Source organism: Anomaloglossus baeobatrachus, chromosome 1 (genome assembly GCF_048569485.1).
Source record: "Anomaloglossus baeobatrachus isolate aAnoBae1 chromosome 1, aAnoBae1.hap1, whole genome shotgun sequence".
Classification (NCBI taxonomy): Eukaryota; Metazoa; Chordata; class Amphibia; order Anura; family Aromobatidae; genus Anomaloglossus; species Anomaloglossus baeobatrachus.
Genome location: NC_134353.1, coordinates 902,782,649 through 902,800,188, shown reverse-complemented (window position 1 = coordinate 902,800,188; position 17,540 = coordinate 902,782,649). Strand labels below are relative to the sequence as shown.

Sequence of the window (17,540 nt, the reverse complement as noted above, 5' to 3'; positions counted from 1 at the left end):
TCCACAAAATCCCTGGAAGCACTTCCCTGTGGTTTCCGTTGGGTGCCCCTGCAGTCTGTGTTATGCTACCCCGCCAGCCCCACGGCTGCTCGCACTGCAGTGTCAGCATCTGCTTGCACAGCAGTGCGAGCAGCCGCAGGGATGACGAGCACCAACATCAGGAGGTTAGCTAAGATCATTACCTGCGGTGATGAAGTTCACTGCACTCCTGACGTCAGCACTCGTCAGTGACTTCCATGCCCGCCGCGTTCTCACGTCAAGTCTTGCAAGCGGGCCAAGACTGTGACTAGGCGTGACGTCACAAGCAGCTCGCGATACTTCCCTGTGAACGCGAGACAATGGAAGTAAGTGGGGAACGCGGGACAATGGAATTAAGTGGGGACCGCTGACATCAGGAGCGCAGCAGACTTCATCACCGAAGGTCAAATGATCTGAGCTAACCTCTTGTCGGCAGCGCTCGTCATCCCCTGCAGTGACCTGGGCTGACCTATTGATGTTAGCTCAGGTCACTGCATTACTCTCCAAGCCAATGGGGAACATTCTGTTCTTCATTGACTGGGACAGTGACTATGGTATGGATCGTCGTGGGACCCCATCACTGGATTACAACGGACCCGGATTTGATTTTTCTTTCCAATAAATTGGTGAATGAGGGTATGTGTTGGGGAGTGTTTTTTTCAAATTTTTGTTGTCTATTTTTATTTATTTATTTTTTTTATTACTGACTGGGTTGGTGATGTCGGGTATCTGATAGATGCCGTGACATCACTAAACCCAGGGCTTGATGCCAGGTGACATTACACATCTGGCATCAACCCCATATATTACCCCGTTTGCCACCGCACCAGGGCATTGGATGAGCTGGGGTGAAGCGCCATGATTGGCACATCTAATGGATGTGCCACTTCTGGGGTGGCTGCTGCCTGCTATTTTTAGGCTGGGGAGTGTCCAATAACTGTAGACCTCTCTAGTCTGAGAATACCAGACCACAGATGTCTGCTTTACCTTGGACAGTGATCGAATTTGGTGGGGACCCCACGTTTTTGTTTTCTAAATTATTTATTTAATTTAAAATAACAGCGTGGGGTGCACTTTATATTGGATTACCAGCCAAGGTGAAGCTGCCAGCTGTGGTCTGCAGGCTGCATCTGTCTGCTTTACCCAAGCTGGCTACAAAAGATAGGGTGAACGCCATGTCGGGTTTTTTTTATTATTTCTTTTTGGGCTAAGTACAAGGCTAAACACCCTTTAGTGTCACATGAAAAACACTAAAGGGTGCAAAAATGCAGGAGCGTGGAACATTAATTATGTCTTTCTCATCTATCTATCTATGATGAGCACCGACATCATGCGGTTAGCTGAGTTCATTACCTGCGATGATGAGCTCCGCTGAGCTCATGACGTCCGCGCTCGTCACTGAGTGCCATGGTCCGCCGCGTTCTCACATCAAGTATCACAGGCTCGGACTAGCGGTGACATCGATCAGGTGATGTGCAGTCAGGGCTGAAGTCCACCACCAGTGACCGGAAATCACCTGAATGACATCTTTGCTGACCGCGCCTCACTTGACTTGCGGCCTGAATCTCACAGCAGGCGGTCATGTGCTCTGTTTCTCGCTGTGAGATTCCGATGTAGCAGTGCTGGAAGTGTTGTGAGATCTCGTGTGCATTACGTCGGACCTGGAGGGGTGTTTGGAGTGTTAATAAAGTGGTGAAAGAGGGTGCATTTTTGTCTTTTATTTCAAATAAAGTATTTTTTAGGTGTTTGTGTTTATTTACTTTCACTTACAGATTAGTGATGAGGGGGTGTCTCAGACGCCTGCCATCACTAATCTAGGACTTAATGGCAGCTATGGGCTGTTATTAACTCATTACCCCAATTGCCACCGCACCAGGGCAGTTGGGAGAGCCGGGTAAAGTCCTGGGACTGTCGTATCTAATGGATGCAGCAAATCCGGGCGGCTGCTGGCTGATATTTTTAGGCTGGGGGGCGCCTTATAACGTGGGTCTCCCCAGCCTAAGAATACCAGCCCCCAGATATGAGGCTTTATCTTGGCTGGGTATCAAAATTGAGAGGGACCACATGCCAGGTTTTTTTTTAATTATTTATTTTACTGTACAATATAGACCCGCTTACCAGCGGCTGTGATTGGTTGCAGTCAGACAGCGGTCACTCGGAATAGGGGTGCATCTGACTTTAACCAATCACAGACGCCGTGAGCGAGGGAAGCAGTGAATATATATGATCCTAATGAGCGGCCAGCTCGGGTAGAACAAAGAGCTGGATTCTGTTACACTAGACTTTATATGGGTGAAAGCATCTGGGAGATACTGTGGACTGTATGTAGCCCTCCTTAGGTAAAAAAAACCGGAAATCATACAGATGGAGCACGGACCGTATACGGATTGGAACAGATGCGGTTGTCCCACGGATGTCACACGGATGCATCCGTGGAAAAACAGGACTGTCGTGTGAATGTAGCTTTAAGTGCAAGGATTGACTGCAGTATTTTCAGCATGAAAAACCCCTTTAAAAGAACAGGTCATCAATACATCGGAAGGGCTTCAACACCAATCATCCCCACCGATCATCCATCATCAACTCTGGCAGTAGCCGGATGTAAACACTGTACAGATCAGCACAGCGCCGCTCACTGGCTGTACTCCGGTACTGCAACTCAGCTGCTTATTGACTCGAACAAGATTCCGACAATCTCATTTAGGCCTAAAGAAAGGTCATCAATATATCTGTACTGGACTACAACTTCTACAATGGAAATGACAATAAAATTAACATTTTTCCTGCATTTTCTATATTTAATCCTTCAAATTCACCAGATAAAATCTACAAAAGCTTCATGAACAGAATTATCTATCAAGCAGCCAAATATACAGGAAATAGTGATTATATATATATATATATATATATATATATATATATATATATATATATATATAGTTAATATTGTGACAAAAATGAAGAATTTGAACATTTCCCCCATTGCACTGAAGTGTCACATTGAAGACTTCCCCTTCACTCAGGAAGAGAGTCAATCTGTTATTTCTATTACACCATGACATAAAAATACCGAACATAACACATTCTTGTGGGGGAAGAAGAACGCTGCGGAGAAATGCAAGTCCGTAACATTTCCACTTAAGGTGTCTGAACCACAGAAGAAAAAAACAAGAAGGCCCGTGCCGTCTGAGGGAAGACGATGGATCTGATATTCTCAGACAGCAGTGAGCATCACTTCTGGAGCCACACGTGGGGCATCACACGGCAGATGGCTCAGCAGTCTGCAGGCCACGACACTTGCACCAGAGCCACCATTCTCCGCAGATATGTAAATAACATGGTACTCCCATCATGTTAAGACAAGCCATTACGTTATCATCTGAGGGTGTCTACACGCTGGAGGCCCTCCAATGCCAAGAATAAAAGGGGTCACAGTGGTGATGGTAGAGCGGCGCCCCCTCACTGTACTTCAGTGCGGAGCAGTCTCCGCTGAGCCGGTGGGAGGGACGTGGCTGCAGCTCCGAGCACATCTCATCCCAGAGAAGCCCTGTGCAACAGCAACATATGATCACTATACAGGACAACAGAACCAACCCAAACCTGCATATATCACTAAAAAACTCCATTAATAAACTCTTAGGGCATGGTGATATAATGGGGTCAGGTTACAAGCAGACACTACATGGTTAACTAGAGTGAAGATCAAGCAAAGACTGGAATGAATCACTCTGTCAATACAGTCCTCAACATTATACTCCAGAGCTGCACTCATTCTGCTGAAGGGACACTATGTACATTACTGATCCTGAGTTACCTCCTGTATTATACTCCAGAGCTGCACGCACTATTCTGCTGGTGCAGTCACTGTGTACATACATTACATTACTTATCCTCTACTGATTCTGAGTTACATCCTGTATTATACTCCAGAGCTGCACTCATTCTACTGAAGGGACACTATGTAAATTACTGATCCTGCACTGATCCTGAGTTACATCCTGTATTATACTCCAGAGCAGCACTCACTATTCTGCGGGTGCAGTCACTGTGTACATACATTCATTACTGATCCTGTACTGACCCCGAGTTACATACTGTATTATACTCCAGAGCTGCACTCACTATTCTGCTGGTGCAGTCACTACATTACTTATCCGGCGGCACGGTGGCTCAGTGGGTAGCACTGCAGTCTTGCAGCGCTGGAGTCCTGGGTTCAAATCCCACCAAGGACACCATCTGCAAGGAGTTTGTATGTTCTCCCCGTGTTTGCGTGGGTTTCCTCCGGGTTCTCTGGTTTCCTCCCACATTCCAAAGACATACAGATAGGGACTCTAGATTGTGAGCCCCAATGGGGACAGTGTTGCCAATGTATGTGAAGCGCTGTGGAATTAATAGCGCTATATAAATGAATAAAATTATTATTATATTATTATTATCCTCTACTGATTCTCAGTTACTAAAATAAAGGGAAAAAGGGAAAGTATTTCATGTGTAAAGTGGTCTTTTTACTGCACAATGGTTACAGCCCACAGTTGTCTTCTTTATCTTCAATGAGTATCAAATATAGGGGGGTTAATTACCCGATGTGTACTCCGGCTACGTGTGCAGAGAGCAGGGAGCCGGCACTGACAGCTGAGAGCGGCGGACGCTGGTAACGAAGGTAAATATCGGGTAACCAAGGGAAGGGCTTCTTGGTTACCCGCTGTTTACCATGGTTACCAGCGTCCGCAGAAGCCGGCTCCCTGCACATTCAGTTGTTGCTCTGTCGCTGTCACACACAGTGATGTGTGCTTCACAGCAGAACAGTAACAACTAAAAATTGGTCCAGGACATTCAGCAACAACCGGCGACCTCACAGCAGGGGCCAGGTTGTTGCTGGATGTCACACACAGCGACATCGCTAGCAAGTTGTGCCTCAGCAGCGATGTTGCTAGCGATGTTGCTTAGTGTGACGGTACCTTTAGCTAAAGTCCAGCGGAACCCGAATGTTCATTGATCCGCTCATCCCCCCTAATCAGCACCGGAATAGCATGTCCCCCCAGATACTGCTCTCTGTCCACTAAGCAGAGTATAGCCTTTGGCTATTTCCAGCAGTCCCATACCAGACAAATGGAGCAATGGCTGAGCATGTACACCCCCACTCCATCCAAGACAGGGCTCTGGGGTGTCTAGCAAAGGCTTACTCCACTCTCCCCATAGACCACACAAGTGTTCAGCTGTCAGGTGGGATGTATATAAGGTATGTGAGCACCTGAAGGGTAAAGACAAGTATTACAAGTAGTAGTATGGCCATATGTATTGCAGAAATGACAGATTACTACATTATTAATGCCCATAGGGACGGGTTCACATGCAAGGAGAGAACATCAGGGACGTGCTGGGGTCACACGAGGTCTCGCACAGAGGCTCCAGATATGGCTGCTTTGTCCTACAGAGCAGAAAACCACAAGCAAAACCGGCACTGAGCAGCGACGGCTCCCCTGTAATGCCGTAATCTACCGACCTGCCCGCATCAATTACCGTTATTCAGTGATAAAGGCAATAGCCTGGAAAACAAGCCACATACCTCGCCTGCAAGGACGGACACAGCATGGCTCGAGTGGCCGCTCTCTCCAGACGCACATCTCTGGGTTTACTAGGGGAACATGGAGTGCAGACACATTGATTGAGACTAGATCATTTTCTGCCAATAAGTCCCCCCCTGGCCTAGAGACTGGGGGGAGGGCAGATCCAGGAATGTAAACAGTGGGGGAGGGGAGGGAGAGCTGCAATCTCCGCTATAGATCCAGTAATGCACGTCCTGTGTGTCCTACAGCGGAGGCAAGAATAATCCTCTGAAAGGTTGGAGGAGTTAATAAAACAAGAGGGGAGCGGCTGTAGGACCCCCTAAAAAGAGCCAGAACAAAGAATCAAAATCCCATAACTCAGCTGTATGTAGTGGAGAGCACAGATGCGACCTGTCCTCGGGTCTCACCACATCTCAGATGATCATTTTCAAAGCAGATTAAGACTAGGGATGATCAAATATCACAAATATTCGGCAATATTCGGCTTCGCGAAAATCTGACGAATAGTTTGCCGCTATGCGAATATTCGATGCGCAATGCAAGTCTATGGGAAGCTATTCAGCAACTATTCGGGTTTCCCATAGACTTACATTGCGCATCCAATATTCGCAAATAGTCGAATAGCGGCGACCTATTCGGCGAATATGGGCATTGCCGAATATTTGCGGTATTCGATCATCCCTAATTAAGACCTTTATTATTCAAGGAAAAAAAAGCTGCAAAACTCATTTCTGGATCTTAGAGCTGGCAATCAAATGATTCAAGTTCCCTAACTTTTAGAAACACGGAGGAGGCACAAAAGAAGGGTACGATTTATTCACCCCGTATTTGTGACAGCCGTAACACAAAATCATACAAGCATCAAGAGAATGAAGAGCCGGCGATACAGACTGTAACCATGGTTAGGCTGTGTTCACACACAGACTGAGGCTATGTGCCCATGTTGCGTTTTTATGACCAGAAAATTGGCACAAAAAAAACCCATGTTTTGGCAGGAAAAAAAGTGCATTTTTTATAGCGTCCATGCGTTTTTTCACATGCATTTTTCCATGCGTTTTAAGTCATAGCGACCATGGGGGTTCAGGTGCTGTACCCCATAGTGCGGGACCCCGCTCTCTCTACTCCTGGCAGTTTAACCCCCTAAACAGGGCAGCACAGTGGCTCAGTGGTTAGCACTGCAGTCTTGTGGTGGCTCAGTGGTTAGCACTGCAGTCTTGCAGCGCTGGGGTCCTGGGTTCAATTCCCACCAAGGACACCATCTGCAAGGAGTTTGTATGTTCTCCCGTGTTTGCGTGGATTTCCTCCGGGTTCTCCAGTTTCCTCCTACACTCCAAAAACATACAGTTAGGGACCTTAGAATGTGAGCCCCAATGGGGACAGTGTTGCCAATGTATGTAAAGTGCTATGGAATTAATAGCGCTATATAAATGAATAAATTAATTATTATTATTAAATTCTTCAATCAGTGCGATCGCAGCATTCAGGAGACAGGGAGAGGAACTGCTTACCTCTCCTTGACGATCGGGTCCCTGTACTGCGATCGCAGGGACCAGATTGCTATCATGACAACCCGGGGTTACTGAGGTACAGATCGCCTCACAAACCAGGGCACCTATGTCACAGGAGTCCCCTGTAGAAAAAGTCCCACGGTAAAGACCACGAGGCCTAGGTGCAGGGAAACCTGGTGACGTCATAAGGTGAACCACATTCATGCTAGCGAATCTGCAGGAAACCCCAGTGATCCCCGGCATGAACTCGATTCACCTTGTGACATCACCGGACAGCTCTACAGCAAGGTCTCACAGTAAAGACCGCGAGATGAAGAAATGATTGCAGGGATCCATGACGTCAAAAAAGCAAATAAAACACACACAAAAAGTAACGTGTGCATTACTCATGTTTTTGCCTGCGTTTTTCACCTACTCCATTGAAGTAAATTGGTGAAAAAAGCAGGGGTAAAAAAACGCAGAAAAAGTTGACATGCTGCTTCTTTTTTCAGCAATGAAAACTCAAGGAAAAATGAAGCAACGTGTGCACAGCAAGTCACGATTCTCATAGACTTTGCTGGGATGCATTTTCCTTGCTTTTATTGATTAAAAGAAGCAAGGAAAATAAGCATGAAAATAAGTATGAAAATAAGCAACATGGGCATAAGGCCTACTGCTGCGTTTTGCTTTTCTGTAGTCAAAACCTGCTCTATTGGCAATAGAAAATGCATTCAAAACACCTATTTTTCTGCAGCGTTTCTGGGTGTAGATTATGTGTGCTTTGCCTGCAGCCCTTGTTTAATGAAATTAGTTTTATTCACCAAAAACACTTCAAAAATGCTAGAAAACATTTGCTGAAGGGCTTTTTTTTTCAGTTTCTTGTTGCTGTCTATGGGTGAAAAAAAGCGCAGAAATTGACACTGCAGATTTCAAAACCTCTGCCGATTCCAAATGCAGTCAGGAAAATAAAGCAAGCGAGTGCATGAGAGTTCTGAAATCTTGTAGGTTGGTACTGAAAAAAGCAGTTTTTTTATTAAAAAAAATTTGTCTAAAAAGAAAAAAAATAATTTGCAAAAACGGTGCCTTAGTGTGGTTTTTAATAAACTTGATTTTCAGAAAGTTTGCAGATTTTTTTTATTTTTTTTAAAGATCGTTCAGTCGGATGTTTCTAGGTTTATTCTATTTTTTTTTTCAACTTCAAGTTTATGTAAAGATGAATGTATATGTCAATAATCAATATGTGTCAACAAACAGTATGTATGTATAATCAATATGTAGGTACAGGGTTGGCCCTTACTTTACAGAACTTCTGCCCTTCACCCCCGCAATTGGAAACCAGCTTCTGGGCCAAATCCTGAGTCAAATTTAATTGTACTCATTTATATAGTCATTAATTCCAAAGTGCTTTACACTCATGATATTCATTGTCCCCATTGGGGCTCACACACTAAATGTTTTATTAGTATGGCTTTGGAGTGTAGGAGGAAACCTCCACAAAACTGGGGAGAACAATAGGCCTTTTAGATGTTGCGTTTGGTGGGATTTCCAAGGTAAATAATATTTATTCATTTATATAGCGCTATTAATTCCACAGCGCTTTACATACATTGGCAACACTGTCCCCATTGAGGCTCACAATCTAAATTCCCTATCAGTATTTTTTTTGGGTGTAGGAGGAAACTGGAGAACCCAGAGGAAACCCACGCAAACACGGGAAGAACATACAAACTCCTTGCAGATGTCCTTGGTGGGATTTGAACCCATGACCCCAGCGCTGCAAGACTGCAGTGCTAACCACTGAGCCGCCAGTCCTCTACAGTCCTATGAATGTACTTTCGGTAGTTCTTTTCTTTGATGAAGCCCCTTCGGACTGTATGGGACATCTGAACGAAGGACTGTTTCTAGAAGAAAAAGGTGAGGGCTACCATTAGTCAGGGGTCATTCTAAGGCAAAGCCTCCTGAGACCACTCATGTGTGGGGACTTCTCATCCATGGAGGGGGATCACTCAAAATTTCGTCTAAGGCCATGCGCGCACTTGCCGGTTTTTCCCGCGGATTTCCTGCGGTTTTGCTGCATGTTTCGCTGCAGAAAATGTTCATAACATCTCTGCAGTGAATCACCAGCAAAACCTTTGTAAAAGAATATCCTGTGCGCACTATGCGGATTTTGACAGCTGCATGTTTTGCTGTGGGATTCCCGCAGCAAAAACAATTGCATGTCACTTCTTTTCCTCACGTCGCTGCGGGATTTCACTTCATTGACGGTAATGTAATTGTGAAATCCCGCACGGAATAACGCATGCGGTTCATTGCGTTTTCCTGCGTTATTCCCTGCGGTATTTTGCGGTTTACCTGCAGTAATGGACATCGCTTGCCTGCGGTTTTGCAGGGAAGTGATGTCATTATGACAGGAAGAGGAAGCGGAGCAGAGTAAACACACACACATCACAGATACACACAAACATCCCAGACACAGACATAGAACACAGACATACAGAATACACATAGAAAGCAAATGGAAATATAGAAAAAAAAAAAAACACGTGGGCTCCGCCGTATTTTTACCTTCCAGCCGAGGTAAGCACACAGCGGCGGCCCGGTATTCTCAGGCTAGGGAGGGCGAGGGGCAGGGTTAATGTCCCCCGCCTCCCTCCCGCAGCCGAGAATATCAGCCGCAGCTGCCCCGGGACTGTCGCATCCATTATGCGGCAGTACCGGAGTGTCCCCGGCTCTTCTTGTTGCCGTGATGCGGTGGCAATCAAGGTAATGTAAGGAGTTAATGGCGGCGGATCGCCGCCGCTAAGTCCAGGCTTGATCATGGCAGCGTCTATGAGACAGCCTTTTAATTTTAAATTTTATTTTAAATAAAACACAAAAAAGCTCCTGGTTCACCATTTTATTAACTTCCCCCCCGAAACACACCGCTCCGGCGTAATCCACGTCCTGCGATGCTTGCATCCAGCCGCGACTGACACAGACACAGCGCTGAATGCAGCCTCGCAGCGAGACAGCAGAGGTAACCACAGGGCATTCCCACGGCCGGTAATGTGAACTCACTACCGAATGTGAGAAATGCAGCGTGTGCTCACAGGGACTCTATCTATCCCTCTGTCTATCTATTCTTCTGTCTATTTCTCTATCTATCTCAGAATGAAATGACTTTTTTTTTTTTTTTTCAATGTGCTTTATTGCATTGAATGCAATAAAGCACATGTACCAACCCGCACGTGGCAATACCGCAAACAATACTGCGGTAAAACCGCTTTGCCGCGTTTTTTTTACCGCGGGTGCGGTAATCTTTCAATGCCTGCGGAATTTTCTTGAGAAAATTCCATTTTCCAGTGCGCACAAAGCCTAAGAACACAGCCATGAATAAAGAATGGGATCTCAACATCCTCCAAGAACAACTTCTCCCAATCATCCAGGAACAATTTGGTGATGTTTTTTCCTGCATGATGGAGACCAAGTCACAAGGCAAAAGTGATGACTAAGTGGCTCGGTGAACAAAACATTGAATTTATAGGAAAACTCTGCAGATCTTAATCCCACAGAAAACCTGTGGTCAATCCTCAAATAGCAACAAACAAAAACACAGACATTGGAGCCCTGATCACACAAGACTGGATCGTCAGTCAGGATTTGGCTCAAAAGCTGCCAGAGGGAGAAGGGCCGAAATCTGGAATAATAAGGAACTGCACTGTAAATATTGAGTCTATACATAAACTTCATGTATTTTTCTATAAAGGTGAAAGAAAAAATAAACTTGTGAAATTCTGATAATTGTACTTCAGTAACCAGGGAAACAAATGACTAATAAAAAAAAAAAAAAAAAAAAACATTGTATCAGGAAACTTATGGTGCGGGCATTCTGCATTGAGGATACAGTACCATGGCTTCGGCACTGCATCCTCAATGCAGAACAAGTGCTGCAGTGATCGGGTGTTCATACTGACCTCCATCATGCAGCACCTCGCTTTCAGGCGGCCGGGTCACTGTCAGCGTCTGGTGCACTGTGCTGGAGAAGGTGGGCGGGCCTGCACTAGCTCCGGCTGTCACATGACCGGAGCTTGTGCAGGCCCCGCCCACCTCTTCCTTCCTGTACCTGGATCGACCACGCTCCTGTGCACCGGACGGAGAAAGTGACATCGTTGTCTTCTATCAAGGCAGGTAAGTATATGGGACCCTGCGGAGAAGTCCGCAGGAATAATTCCCATGCTGCTGATTTTTCCGCAGGGAAATCCGCATTATTTCCGCTGTGGAAAAAACGCAGCGTGGGCACCGCAGTTCCCAAATGCCATAGAAATGGCTGGGGAGTAGCTGTGCTGCAGATTGTTGAAAAATCTGCGGAATTTCCGCAAAAAATCCGCGGCAAATTCCGCGCATTTTCCGCAGCGTGGGCACATATCCTAATAAGGGAGCTTTCAGAGGAATCGATTTTCTTGGAGTGCAGTCTGTGCTGAACACGAGTATGTGCTTGTGTCATTCATTTTTGGATTAGGCTAAAATGCATTTCTATGGGAGTGCAAAAAAAAAAAAAAAAGAAAGAAAACAAAGGCTATGTGCGCACACAGCGGGTTTTTTTACGCTGTGTTTTTGGCCGCTAAAAACGCACCCGCGGAAAAAAAAATGCATGCGTTTTTACCGCGTTTCGGTGCGTTTTTGATCACTGCGTTTTGCTGCGTTTTTCCAATGCATTGCATGGGTGGACAAACAAAAGAATTGACATGACCATTTTTTTTTTTTTCAGCTCAAAAACGCAGCAAAAAAAAAAAAAACAATTGACATGCTGCTTTTTTTTGCTGCAACAAAATCTGCAAGGAAAAAAGAAACAGCGTGTGCACAGCAAGTCAGGATTCTCAGACTTTGCTGGGATGATTTTTTTTCCTTGTAGTATTGATTCAAATCTGGAAGGAAAAACATATGAAAAAAAGCGACATGTGCACATAGCCTTAAATTTGGAACTTGTATTGCCTACAATTTTTTTTAACCACTGATGTATAAAAAGAGATGAGACACAGATGTCAGAAATTGAGACACGAATGGCCACCAGGTAACTCGTTAAATGTTTTTTCGGGATGAAGAACAAAAAAATGTTCTGTTTACTTGTATAAAGATGCAAAGATATATATGTATAAAGATGTTTACTTGTGTGATTTTAGCTCATTACGGCTGTGTGCAAAGTCTATGAGAATCCTGAACTGCTGTGCACACAATCAGGATCTTTTCCGTTGCAGAAAAAATCTGCAGCATGTCAACTCTTTCTGCATTTTCGCCATTGAAAGAAATGGAGGAAAAAAAAAAGTTTTTGGAGCAGCGGTTCTTCTTGCTTGTACCCACTATAGACTATGTGGCCGCTGTCATGTCTCTTTTGTGGACTGAGTCGTCCGCACAGAATCACAGACGACTGATTTCTATTCAAGCAAAGAATCAAACTCGCCAATGAAAGTCTATGGGTCCATGTAAAAAAAAAAACAACAACATCCAAATGGGAACGTTTTAGTTTTTTTTTTTTTCTACATAGACTTGAATGGACAAGTGTCATTTTGAAAATCATTAGAGACTTGCGCTTTGTGTGAATTTTTTCACACGCACTAATCTATCACACTATTCAGTAACATTGGCAGTGTGCTGGTTCTGGGTTTACCGATTCTAACACAAGCTGCATATGTCCAGACAACACACTGGTCTGAACACGGCCTTATGAAAACCACAGTGGACAATGTGGTAAATGAATTCAACCAGAAAGGACAAGGCTGGGCCAATATATAAAGGTAGGTACTCTCATCCAATACTAGTAAGCCCCATTACTGCCCCATTCTATGCCCTGTTGTGTATAAATATGTGACTCTTCAGATTTTGTGCTATACCATGCCTGATGAGACCTGAGTAGTCTCGAAAGCTTGCAATTATTACCATCTTTTCAGTTAGCCATTAAAAGGTATCAACCACTGAGGACTTCAGTTCTTTTAAACATTTTTTTTTAGTAAGCCCCATACACTTTACATGTCTGCCAGCCAAACAGTATGCCAAGAGGGGTTCTGCCAGACTCCTCCAGATGGTTGATCCCTGAAAAAATGATCGTCTGTCCACAGACATGTCGGATCCTTTATAGCCCTCTACATTATCTGTCTGGGGCCCCATAGGCTAACAGGCAGATACCGGATGATGTGTATGGGGTGTCACTAACAGCACAGGAAGAAAGGGTTCATATGGGAGAGAAAGGAAAAATTACACAGGTACACAGTGACTGCACCAGCAGAATAGTGAGTGCAGCTCTGGAGTATAATACAGTATGTAACTCAGGATCAGTACAGGATAAGCAATGTAATGTATGTGCACAGTGACTGCACCAGCAGAATAGTGAGTGCAGCTCTGGAGTATCATACAGGAGGTAACTCAGGATCAGTACAGGATAAGCAATGTAATGTATGTACACAGTGACTGCACCAGCAGAATAGTGAGTGCAGCTCTGGAGTATAATACAGTATGTAACTCAGGATCAGTACAGGATAAGCAATGTAATGTATGTACACAGTGACTGCACCAGCAGAATAGTGAGTGCAGCTCTGGAGTATAATACAGGAGGTAACTCAGGATCAGTACAGGATAAGTAATGTATGTACACAGTGACTGCATGAGCAGAATAGTGAGTGCAGCTCTGGAGTATAATACAGTATGTAACTCAGGATCAGTACAGGATAAGCAATGTAATGTATGTGCACAGTGACTGCACCAGCAGAATAGTAAGTGCAGCTCTGGAGTATCATACAGGAGGTAACTCAGGATCAGTACAGGATAAGCAATGTAATGTATGTACACAGTGACTGCACCAGCAGAATAGTGAGTGCAGCTCTGGAGTATAATACAGTATGTAACTCAGGATCAGTACAGGATAAGCAATGTAATGTATGTACACAGTGACTGCACCAGCAGAATAGGGAGTGCAGCTCTGGAGTATAATACAGGAGGTAACTCAGGATCAGTACAGGATAAGTAATGTATGTACACAGTGACTGCACCAGCAGAATAGTGAGTGCAGCTCTGGAGTATAATACAGGAGGTAACTCAGGATCAGTACAGGATAAGTAATGTATGTACACAGTGACTGCATGAGCAGAATAGTGAGTGCAGCTCTGGAGTATAATACAGTATGTAACTCAGGATCAGTACAGGATAAGCAATGTAATGTATGTACACAGTGACTGCACCAGCAGAATAGTGAGTGCAGCTCTGGGAGTATAATACAGGATGTAACTCAGGATCAGTACAGGATAAGTAATGTATGTACACAGTGACTGCACCAGCAGAATAGTGAGTGCAGCTCTGGAGTATAATACAGTATGTAACTCAGGATCAGTACAGGATAAGCAATGTAATGTATATACACAGTGACTGCACCAGCAGAATAGTGAGTGCAGCTCTGGAGTATAATTAATACAGGATGTAACTCAGGATCAGTACAAGTAATGTATGTACACAGTGACTGCACCAGCAGAATAGTGAGTGCAGCTCTGGAGTATAATTAATACAGGATGTAACTCAGGATCAGTACAAGTAATGTATGTACACAGTGACTGCACCAGCAGAATAGTGAGTGCAGCTCTGGAGTATAATACAGGATAAGTAATGTATGTACACAGTGACTGCACCAGCAGAATAGTGAGTGCAGCTCTGGAGTAGAATACATTACTGATCCTGAGTTACCACCTGTATGATCACAAATAACGCAGTGTGTGCATCAGATTCTGGAATCTCATTGATTACACTGATTCTGTAATGATTTTATGCGCTGTGCATGATCTAGCTGATGCTCGATCTGGTCTGGGCTGAAGAGCTCGCACTCCATCAGAACAGTGAGCACAACAGCAGAGTGCGGCAGTTGCGGGGCAGAGAGCGGCAGTGGTGCGGTAGGTGTACGGTAGCGGTGCGGCAGGAGGCCACACTCGGAGCTGCAGGCGCTCGGGCCCGGGAGGGCGGCAGTTACCTGGAGCCGGAGGTCGCGGTATCTCGGGCCGGGCTCCGCTGTGAGGCGAGGCTTGGACTCCGGTCGCCCCCGCAGGCCGCGGTCTGGGCGGGATCCTCAGCCCGGCGGTAGGCCCAGGCGGCCGGGGAAGGTGGAGGAGGAGGGGGGAGAAATACGCAACGACGACCCCTGTTCAAAATGGAGTGAGGGGCCGAGCCCTGGCGCCCCGGCCTGGTCCGTCCGCCTCTCCCGGAGCTCCGCGATATTATTATTATATTTCTTATTAATATTGTTATTATTCCCCCGCAAAAAAAAAAAAAAAATCTCCTCAAAACCGCGCACGCAACCGGCCAACCTCAACCTCGCCACGGCCCGCAGCACCGCCCCGCCGCCTCTACCGCTGCACGCCATTGGCGCGGAGAAAAAAATACGGATACACCATTGGCCGGCTCCACTGTCAGTCTACGTGACCCTGCCCCTCCGCTCCAAGTGCAATCATTCATTGGTGCACTAAGAACCATAAAGGTATTGTGAATGGTTGAATAAACTGTCAATCGTCTTAATTACGCCTCCTTGTTCATCTCTTACGTCAAAGCTTCATTTTTTATTTTCAAGGTAGAGGTTTTGGACTTTCCCCGCCCACTGGGGGCGTGACCTAAGCTATAGGAGACAATAAAAGTGACGTTCCAGTCAGATGTCAATCAAGATAAGGCTCCGCCTCCGATGACGCGAGGCCGGTTGGAGCGTACGTGCCACGGTGATGCGCTTTTGAGTGACAGGTAGATATGGAGTCTTCTACGCATGTGCAGTGAACTACGAGGACTTATCTGCTTTTGGGGCAGTATTTCTCACACATGCGGCTTTTTAATGCGGTTTTTGTTTATTTGTTTACTTCTTTTAATACAGTTTTTGTATTTTTTTTCCTTCTCTTTTCCCAGGAGCAAAAACATTTTTTTTTATTAATTGACATTCCATGGTTATCTTTAAATCATAAACAAACATTAAAAAGTGCAAATCTACCATAGGGTTTTTATTATTATTAATTATTATTATTATTATTATTATTATTATTTTTTTTAAGTGAAAAAAACAATTAAAGTTTGAAAAATCGTGTCGCCAAAGTTTATTTTTTCTGTCCGATGTTTTGATGATTTTCTCTTTACGGCGTTTATCTCAGGGGTTAATTCATTTTATTTTGTTGTGCAAGAGTGGGGGAGGTGATTGAAATTTTACATTTTTTAAATATTAAATTTTTTAATATCCATTAATGTCTTAACCGCTGGCAACAAAAGTAAGTACACCCCTAAGTGAAAATAGCCAAATTGTGCCCTTGGTGGGAATATTTTGTGTGGCCTCCATTATTTTCCAGCGTTGCCTTAACTCTCCTGGGCAAGGAGGTCACTAGAGCTTCACAGGAGCCGCTGGATCCTCTTCCATCCTCCAAGACGACATCCCGGAGCTGGAGGATGTTACAGACCTTGAGCTCCTCCACCACCTTCCATTTGAGGAGGCCCCACAGATGCTCCATAGGGTTTAGGTCTGCGGACGCTTGGCCAGTCCAGCGCCTTTACCCTCAGTTTCTGTAGCGAGGCAGTGGTGGTCTTGGAATTATTTGGGGGTCATTATCATGTTGGAATATGAAGGGAGGGGACCTGCTCTGGTTCTGTATGTCACAGTACATGTTGGCATGCATGGTTCCCTCAGTGAACTGTAGCCTCCACAGCCGGCAGCACTCATGCAGCCCCAAACCATGACCGTCCACCACCATGCCTGTGTAATACTATTGTATGTACTGAGGATTTCGATTGCGTTAGGGCAATGAGAATCAGAGACGAGTTCTTGGTGCAGAAATGTTTATAACAGGTAACCAACGATATATACATAAACGGAACAAAACACAGTAGAACACTAAACACCGGAAATACCTTCCAGGATCGGAGCGAAGGGAATTCCCGGGGCCACGCACCGGACTCCCCCAGGGAGACTACCAAGAGCGAACCCCTATACAGGGACTGTCTGGCAATCACCCCAGAAGGCCTAAATGCGCAGCAGCCGGGACATAAAGGGCCAGAGGTAAGTCCAAAAATGTCCGCACGAGATGAGAGTCCAGAGTGGTTACGAACCGGAAGGAACAGGGCAGAAGTGCTGACCAAAGACGGCAGACGGAGTCCGGGCACAGCTTGATGAGTCCGAGTGAAGTCCAAAGTCGGTGTCGGTTGTTTTTCGGGAGGATCCAAAATGTCAATCAGGAACCAAGAGCAGCAAAGCAGGAGTACACAGCAAGCAGTATACTCAGGCACTGGACTAAGCTTAGAGGCGGCCTTTTAACAGCTGGACAGGAAGTAGGGCAACAGAACAGCAAACTCCATGTTAACCGAGGGCAAGCTCTTTCAAAAGAGAACTGGAAATCCCGGAAGTCTGACAGTACTCCCCCCCCCCAGAAACGGCCTCAGGACGGATCAGGGCCTGGCTTGTCCGGGTACCGCCGATGAAACTGAGCAACCT

The 17,540-nt window shown here is 45.4% G+C and overlaps 1 protein-coding gene across 2 annotated transcripts in view; it reads right to left on the bottom strand.

Annotated features, from left to right (window-relative positions):
• SMAD2 (SMAD family member 2) overlaps positions 1-15,433 on the bottom strand; it is an 85,954-nt gene extending 70,521 nt beyond the window's left edge. Inside the window, exon 1 of one of the 2 annotated variants that reach the window (XM_075327309.1) lies at positions 15,057-15,433. The gene's annotated coding sequence lies outside the window, so the exon portion shown is untranslated. The remainder of the gene's footprint in view (positions 1-15,056) is intronic. The other variant, XM_075327315.1, reaches the window with a different exon arrangement.
• Positions 15,434-17,540: the final 2,107 nt, after the last annotated feature.